Source organism: Cupressus sempervirens, chromosome 6, assembly GCF_028749045.1.
Source record: "Cupressus sempervirens isolate cs-2001-9-10 chromosome 6, ASM2874904v1, whole genome shotgun sequence".
NCBI lineage: Eukaryota > Viridiplantae > Streptophyta > Pinopsida > Cupressales > Cupressaceae > Cupressus > Cupressus sempervirens.
In genome coordinates this window covers 68,728,217-68,738,380 of record NC_143123.1, presented here as the reverse complement: position 1 = coordinate 68,738,380, position 10,164 = coordinate 68,728,217, and positions in this window count along the sequence as shown.

Sequence of the window (10,164 nt, the reverse complement as noted above, 5' to 3'; positions counted from 1 at the left end):
AGTACATCATCTTGTGGGTATCATTCCCACCAGGGTTTTCCCTCTAATCAAGGGTTTCCCTAGTCAACAAATCTGGTGTAATGGTTTATGTGCATCTTTGTATGGTTGCTGTTAACTTTGGTTGAATGGTCAGGTTTGTTTATGAAGATAAATGGTTTAATTGTTGGATAACTGATTCACCCCCCCCTAAGTTATCTTGGTGGACTATTGTTTCTAGCAATTGGTATTAGAGCATTAGGTCCTTGAAGATAAAGCTTAACCACTTTGGGAGATCCATGACGAGCATGTTTAGGAAAGATAGTCCGAAGTTCAACAGAACAAATTATGACAATCAAAAAGAAAATATGAAGACACATTTGTTGTGTATGGGTCTAGGATATTGGATCTTGAAAAAATTAGTGTAGACAATCATTGCTGAAAAAGATTTGGAGAATTGTACTAATGATGAAAGAGATTTTTTTATGTGCGACATGAGAGCTAGAAAAACAATATTGACTGCACTTCCTAAAATTAAATACAATCAGGTAAAATCACTTGCTACTTCACATTTGATTTGGGAAGCTATGGAAACTAGTTTTGAAGGTGATGAACATTCTAAGAAGTTGAGGCTACAAAGTTGGATTTGTGCATTTCAAGAGGCTAAAATGATGGAAGATGAATCTATAAGAACATATATAGGCAGGATATTAGAAATTACTACAAGTATTAAATCTTAAGGAGGAACCAAAGAAGATGATGAGGTTCTATGAAAGATATTGAAGAATCTAACACCACCATTTAATTCAGCAGTTCAGATGATATAGTTGTTGATATCTTGTACCAAATATTTCACAAAGGAGTCATTGCTTGGAAGACTTGAAGCAATTGAGAATGAGCTTAGACAGTCCGAAGAGTTGACCAGAATATAGACAAATTTTAGTGCCTTGAACATTCAACCTAATTTATCAAGGAGTACAAGTGCTAGAGGAAATTTTTCTAGCAACTGCAGATCTAAGGAGGACAAAACGATTGAAGAAGGAGTAACCCTTTTGATAAGAAGAGAAAAATGAGGTAAGAAAATTTTTAGATGTTGGACTTGTGATGAATATGGTCATTCTGCATCTAAGTGTCCTAAAAGAGAGAAAAAGTAGAAAGGAAATTACAAACATAGAAAAGATAGAGAGTGTTTTTAAGAAAATGAAGATAATGATTATGATGAACAAGCATTAAGTGCTAGTGATGATGAAATTGGATTTGTGGCAATTAAAGAAGAAAGTCCAGAGAAAGTAGCCTTGGTGTCACAGGTTGAGAAGAAATCTAACTGAATAATTGACAGTGGTTGTTCACATCATATAACTAGTGATATGAACAAGTTTTTTGACTTCAAAAGTCAGGATGGAGGCATTGTCAGAGTTGGAAACAATGCAACATGCCAAGTTAAAGGTATTGGATCTATAACTCTTTATGGTAAAACTAACATTGAGGATGTATATTTTGTTGATGGTTTGAAGGACAATCTTTTGAGTGTTGGACAACTAGTGGGTAAAGATTATTAGTTGTAGTTCACAGAGAAAACATGCATGATCAGAGACAAAGATGGAAAGGTAATTGGAACATGAACCAGATCTATACGTAATGCATTTTAGTTGAATCCTACTGAAATGATATGTTTGATTGCAAATGTAGATGACAATTGGTTATGGAATAAGAGATTTTTTCATATAAACTTTGATAGTATTGTGAAGACTAGTAGTATGTTTGTAGTTAGAGATTTTCCTAGATTTGTAAAGCCTACTAACACAATTTGCAACAAATGTGTGTTGGCAAAGCATAACAGAACTTCTTTTCCATGCAAGAAGTTTACCACTACAACAAAGTTGGAGACTGTACACACAGATCTCAGTGGTCCTCCGAAGACTAAAGGATTCTATGGTGAAAGGTATACTATGATTCTAGTTGATGACTTTTCTAGAATGATGTGAGTTGCATTTCTTAAAGAGAAATCAAAGACGTTTGATAAGTTTAAGACATTAAAGAATAGAGTTGAGATTGAATCTGGTGTGAAGATTAAATGTTTAAGATCAGATAGAGGAGGAGGATTTACTTCAAATGAGTTTAACATGTTTTGTGAAGAAAATGGAATCAAAAGATAGTTATTAGCTATGAGAACCCCTGAACAGAATGGTATTTCAGAGAGGAGGAACATGTCAGTTACAGAAGCTACAAAAGCTATGAATTGTAATAAACTATTCTTTCTTGTATCCTAACTTTCTCATCAATTCTTACATTTTCACTTCCCATAATAGTCTTAGTTTTTTGATTATGACATCTATAAGCCTTGATATTCAATGCATAACCAAAAAACATACCTTCATCAATGTAAGAATTGATGAGAAAGTCAAGATACAAGAAAGAATAGTTGATTACAATTCAGATGATGATGTTGTTACTAAACCAAGGAATGATGAGGTATTTCTTGAGACTAACAATGATTTGCAGAATGAAGGAGAGCCAAGGCAGGAACAAAGCTCATAAGCTTCAGTAAAACTAAGAGTTGAGATAACAACTCCTACTTCAGGAAAGAACATGATAAAGAATCACCCATCCGAGCAAATCATTGGAAGCAAAGATAAAGGTGTGATGACGAGACGTAGAGTCAATGAAGAACTATGTTTGATATCTCAAGTTGAACCTAATAATGTAGATAAGCATGTAAAGATGATTATTGGAAACAAGCTATGAAAGAGGAATTAGATTAGATAGTAAAGAATGAGACATGGGAATTGGTTCTTAGACCAGTTGACAAGAATGTGATAAGAACTAAATGGGTATTCAAGAACAAGATGAATGAACAAGGTGAATTTGTGAGGCACAAAGTAAGATTGGTATGTAAAGGTTACTCATAACAAGAATGAATAGATTATGATGAGGCCTATGCTCCAGTGGCTAGAATAGAATCAATAAGATTATTCTTAGCCTATGTAGCATAGAAGAAATTCAAAGTATATCAAATAGATGTCAAGTCAACATTTCTAAATGGAGAACTTGAAGAAGTGTACATTGAACAACTTGAAGGTTATCCTTTGACAAATGACAAGGACATAGTATGTAGATTGAGGAAAGCATTGTATGGCTTGAAGCAAGCACCCAGAACTTGGTATGCAAGGTTAGAAAAACATTTGAAAAATCTTGGATATAGCAAAGGTATGGCAAATAGTAATCACTATTGGAAAGAAACTGATGATGGTTTGATGATTTTGGTAAATATTTGTTGATGATATCATATTTGGAGGAAATGATGAAGAAAGTGAGAAGTTTACAGAAGAGATGAAGAAAGAATTTGAAATAAGTATGATAAGAGAGATGAAATATTTTCTAGGATTACAAATTGTACAGAATAAAGAAGGAATCTTTATTTCTCAGACTAAGTACTTGAAGGATTTACTGAAAATGTTTGGATTGGAAACATGCAACCCCGTTGGAACACCTATGGTAACTGGACACAAGTTATCTACAAAAGATGACACCTACTGTTAATCTGATGAATGGATCTAGACTAATTGCAGTATTGAATGCTTAAATAAAATCAAATTAGCGGAAGTCTTAATACATTCATACATAAATAAATTAAGCATCAAAACTTAAGGTGATAAACAGAATTGAGAGAGAAGAAGATAGAAAATGCAAACAAAGTTTGATTTTGGAGTTCACTACAAACGTGACTACGTCTTCGGGTCAGCTCCAATAGACTACGACCAATCCGATTAATCTCCAAAATCAGTTACAAAAATGTGCCAACCATTCCTTCGAGCACTTCGACAGCAACAAAACTCCGACGTACAAGAATGGCTCAAAAATCTCCTTACAAGACCTCTCTATTCCTTCGAAAACTTCACCAAGACCAATTTCTCTCAAAAAAAATTTGCTTCTAGTAGTTAGCCAAAAAAAATTCTTCAAAAAAATTCCTCTATCTCACACCCCCCATTCTACCCTTTTTATATAAAAAAATTACTCAAATTGGTTCATAACCAATTGATTTTCAAAATCTCCCAATATCCCCTTTACATAGAAAATGTGATTTGAAAATTCCCCCTTATTTACATAGGAATATTCTCCGGTTAAAATAATCCATCCAATTTTACATAAAATCTTCACGAATGGCCTCTTGTATTTTTATTCCATAATCCGTTTCGGGATTTATTAGGAGATATGAATAATTCACCTTTGAATATAAACGGGCTTGATTTTGTTAAGGATTTAATCCTTAATTATAAGGGGTGAATTGGTTGGGAATTTGTTTTTTCTTTAAAAATAATGTTTACATTCCCTTGAAAAAGAGGAAACTCCCAACCACATGTATTTTTAAATATTAAAGGGGTTTTATCCCATTTAAATAGGGGTAAATTTGTTTTGTTTTAAATAAAGACCCCACCTACTTTTTCTCACGTAGGCCTTAAATTAAGGTTTTTAAATGGGAGGAGTGGTAGGCTTTTATATTTTATATTTTTATTTTTTTTAATTGCCACAATGATGTCATAATGATGTCATCACTATTATATTTTGCCTCCAAAATTCAAACGGCCATAACTTCTTCATATGAGCTCCGTTTTTGATGAAACCAACGCCGTTGGGAAGCTCTCGACAAAATCTTTGATTTGAAATCCACTATGGACCAGTTTTGAGATGGTTTGATTTTGCCTCTTATTTAGCCCTCTGGTCTGCCTATTGACCAAAACTTTGACCGAGCATAACTTCTCCATTTAGACTTCGTTTTTGTCCGTTCAAGTTGCGTTGGAATCAGGATGTTGAGATCTTTTTCATGGTGTAGATTTTGGAGAGAAATGAGACACTTCAATTTTCACTGAAAATATCCACCAGATCAACTATTGAGGAAAAAAAGTATAGATCTATGATTAGAGGATTGTAATATTTAACTCACACAAGGCCAAATATAGAAAATGTAGTTGGAATTGTTGCAAAACTCCAAGCTAATCCCAGAGAAGCACATTATGTAGTAGTTAAAAGGATATTTAGATATTTGAAGGGAACATCTGAGTTCATATTGTAGTATGACAGATCTAATGATTTTACTCTAAGTGCTTATACCAATGCTAATTGGGAAGGTAGTATGGATGATAGAAAGAGCACCAATGGTAGGGCCTTCTTTCTTGGAGGAAGATTGGTTTCGTAGTTAAGCAAGAAGTAGGATTGCACACCACAAAGTACACCACAAGTAGAATATGTTGTAGCAACACACACTTGTAATCAAGTTGTTTGGATGAAGCAGATGCTGAATGATATAAGGATAGAAATCAATGAACCTATTATCATACATTGTGACAACACAAGCACGGTAAATATGTCTAAAAATCCAGTGTTGCATCTAAGGACTAAGCACATTTCTATCAAGTATCACATGTTGAGAGAAAAAGTTGCAGAAAAAGAAATTAGATTGGAGTATGTGGGAACTAAAGAGCAGATTGTAGATATATTCACTAAGCCTCTTCCCAAAGAGGCTTTTGAGTGTTTGCGAGGTATGCTTGGGGCTATGCCCTTTCCTACATCAGAGTAGAAGATGTGAAGTGCATTAGTCCAATGTGATAGAACACCATTGTTGTCTGGACTGAATGTTTATGCTTCTTGTATGGGGGAGTATTTGGGATGGACAGAGTCATCTAGGAATCTTGTTGGATAATTTTTTGAACAATGTCTTTTGACACTTGAGCTAAGCAAGTATTAGTTGTTGCAGAGTTTGATGCAGTAAAGTTGGTTGCTGAAACCTTTGACATTGATGTCAATGGGGGAGATGTTCAGCATGAAAAACATGGAAAAAATAGCATGTACAACATGATAGTTGAAAAAGTTCGGCATGAGAACAACAAGTTCGAATGAAGTATAACATGGAATGAAGGTTTGACAGAAGGCACAGTGAGGTATATCAATGGGGGAGAATGATTGATGAAAAGGAAGATGAACAGTCTTTTGTTGGTATTCTTAGGATTAGATATTTTTCATCTATGTTGCCATCAATGCCAAAGGGGGAGATTGTTGCAAGATTGTTGAGAGCATGAATGCTGATGATGTTCCTATGGGGGAGTATTGTAGATATGTTACTATGATGGTATTTTACATTCATGATTGAGTTTGTCATTGATATCAACACAACAGTTTTCTATGGTATCTAACAGAAGAACAACGGAAAGATCAAGTTGGTATTGGTAGCTAGTTGAGTATTCTAACTATCTGAGGTTATGAGGAATACATCTGAGTATCTAGTATATGAAGGTAACATCAAAAGAAGAAATGAAAAGTTTGGAAGGAGTTATGTAGGTTTTGGTGATGGCTATTCTGAGATAGAGTTTACAGAAGCCTATTTTAGTAAACTTGTTATATCTCTTAGTGGAGTTGTTATTTTGAGAATCGAGGTTGAGGATGTGGAAAAGACATACTGGTGATGACGTGGCTAAGTTCGCTTGTCATAATATTGCGTGTACAAAAGTTATTCAAGTTACAACGCAGAAGATTAATGTTATTGCTAAGTGTAACATGTTCTTAATGTGATCCTATATTGATTAATTAAGAAGGTCTAACAACCAACTCAGGGAATTGTATTATGGACTCGGTATAAAGGAAGAACATTTTCTTTTATCATATGGCATGGTTCATGATTGATGATAAGCAGTAGTAAGAGTGGAATGCGAAGTTGAGCAGAGCAGAGCGGAAGTGAAGGAAACTTCATTGCCAAGATTTTGCTGAGTGCTTCGAGGTTTGATATTTGGATCTGAGGTTCGTGACCTAGTCTACAAGGTTTGATAATGATTGGTTCGATTGATAGAACAAAGGAAAGAAGAACATAATAGTAAATTACTTGTTTGAGCAGTGAGCTCTTCTTGTAGTTGAAATTGCATGTTTGGGCAGTGGCCTCATCTTGCATATATTGTAGCACAACTCCTAACAAGGGTTGGCACAGCTCCTAACAAGGTTGGGATCTCCTAACATGGACTCAAAGTCTCCTAACAGGGACTCTATATACTAAATGTTGTAATAGACTCCTAACAAGGTCCATCCTCTAACAAGGAATATTTATATTAGTACATCATCTTGTGGGCATCATTCCCACTAGGGTTTTCCCTCTGATCAAGGGTTTCCTTAGTTAAAAAATCTGGTGTAATTGTTTATGTGCATCTTTGTATGGTTGCTATTTACTTTGGTTGAATGGTTAAGTTTGTTTAATGAAGATAAATGGTTTAATTGTTGGATAACTGATTCACCCCCCTCTCAGTTATCTTGGTGGACTATTATTTCAACATAATGACAATGAGAAAAAGTATAGGTACAAGAAATTCAAGAATTACATGGACAAAAACAAGAAAACATGCTAGATAGTTGAAGATGATGGATGTGATGGTGATTCTAATGGAAACATTGATGATGAAGTTGTATTGGTTTTTGTAGTGAAGGAAGGGACCTCTACCTATGAAGAAGGATCTGGTGAAGAAAAAACATTGATATCCAGTATGAACATTAGTGATGATTGGATCATTGATAGTGGATGCATACACACCATATGACCAGAGACAAGAACAGGTCAATTATAATGGAAGAATGTGATGAAGGCGCAATCTGATTTGTTAATGGATCACCTTGTGTCATTAGAGGTAAAGATTAGATTAATCTTATTGAAAATATTACTTGTGATGATGTTTACTTGGTTGATGGTTTGAAGTATAACCTATTGAGTATATCTTTTTTGAGTAACAGAGGTCTAAATTCTGATTTTAGTAATGGTAAATGTAAGACTTCTAGAAAGTCTGGTGAATTGATTGCTACTAGAGGAAAGAAAAGAGGTAATATTTTCGAACAAAATACTTCTACGGGACATCGTATGATTGATAAAGTAAAGAAATGTTGGCTATGACATAAAATATTTTGTTATATAAATTTTGACAATTTGATAACAGTCAGTAAGAGGAAATGTGTGAGAGGTAGTCAAACCTAAGAATGTTATGTGCAAAGAAAGTTAATTAGGAAGGATGACAAGTTCAAACTTTACCAATAAGCTCTATTCTTAAGAGAATATTCTAGATTTGGCACATATAGGTTTGTGTACACCTATCAAGTAGTGCAAAACTAGATGAACCCCCAATGAAGGTGATCTAGTTCCCAACAAAAACCACACTAGAAACACAACACAAGATACTAGATCCGATACCAAACTCAAGTATTTATTCATAAAACTGTTAGAAATATGGAATACTGAGAGAGGGAGGCAGGAGAGGTGAAATAGTATTTTATGAAATTTAGCCCAAAACTGGATATTTTTAATTATCTTAGAACTTGCATATGAAAGAAAACTAATTATGCTAAAGAGTAAACATAAGCATGCAATAAGAAAACTCATAAAACCATATTTTGTTAATTACGGATAACTCGACCAAGGGAAAAGCCTAGTGGAGATGATACCCACAAAATGATCCACCAATCAAAAGTATCTAGTTAAAGATATTGATCCTGTTAGGAGTTGTTATATACATATACAAAATGTATGCAAGAAGAACCCACTACCCAAACATGCAATATACAATGTAGCTCCTTGATACAAAAAGATCGATAAAAAAACTCTTTGCTTGCTGCTTATATCTTTAATATTTGATATAGCTTTGGCTTCTCTTCACAAAATTCACATTCCTCTAATCACACATCATAATTCACATCATATATAGTTCACATTATCTTCCTAAGAAGCACACATAACTTCACATTTCATACTTTCTTTTATACCTTTACAATTTACAAAATATTGTCCACTTGACCTTCAAGATTTCACACGCTATACAAATTATATTATTATAACTTGCTGACCTAGGATTAACATCTACAATGTTTTCCCTAATTAATTAAGTAATTATTTTGTAAATAAAATAATTAATTAATCTATAATTATCTCTTTCCTATCATGCTTTGTTCAATCTATTCTCTGCTGTGACTAGTAATTTACTCAAAACTTATTCCATACTGACTTGCTCACTTGCATACATCATCCTGACACTTTTTCCATTCCATACCTAACCGTGCATGTGCCAATAAACCTCGTTGACCAAAACTCTATTTGTTCTGCCAAATAAACTATGTGATACTTAGACAATTTTCTAAGTATAGCTATCATAACTGAATCTTCATGATCTACCCTTTTTACATAACTGATATGTTGCCATAAATGACAACATAAAATGTATACCTTAGCCAAAATTTCAACAAAAATGACAAATTACATGCAAGTGTTAGAGTGTAAGGTCTTCTTGGTTACGACCAAAAATAAAGAAAGTAATATTTCTGCAAGAATGCTCAAGATCCAACCCAAACCCTAACTAGCCCAGATGTGTAACACAACAACAATCCATTAGAAAAACCATGATGTAAACTTGTGCTCAAAAGCCACCAATAAATTTTGTTGTTTCACAGATCGCAACTACTTGCTCTGCTCACAAATTCACAACTCTAGATTCTAAACTCAAATATGTGCTCATCACCTCCCTCACTGATTTATCTTCCTACAACTCTACCCAAGCTCTCCTTAAATACTTGCACAACCATAAGTCGACTTGTTGCCAATAGTGTCATCTAGAACCCTATTCAAACCAATATTGCACAAGTTGGCTTACAATAATCAAATACACCTAGGACAAATAACTAAGACTCAAATAGGTCCACACACATCCCTACAATTGATCCATTTTACAATCATACACTATGCACATTAAATGTACCAAGTCAACTGATCAAATTTGCAAGAATACCATTTGAGGAGCAAAAACTACTGATTAGTCTAGGCATCACTGAGAGAGCACTCCTGTTGAGCTCCCCAAGCATTATCAAGAAAGCCAAGCATTATTGTGCGAGTGCTTATCGAGCTCCCCAAACATTGCCAAGAAAGACAAGCATCGTCGAGCTCTTTCAATTGCCAAGTTCCTAAATCAATGCTACATCCTAAGAATGAATGAGAAACATCCTTTCATTGACCAAGTTCTTTAGCTCCAAAATCAAAACCACTACAACATATGAGATTGTAAACTACCCTAGGATGCTCTTGCATTAAACACCCCAAGTGTGAAAAGATGTTTTTAGTAACTAGAAGAACATCTTTTGGGATTCAACACATAAATCCCAAACCGGTTCTTCACATAC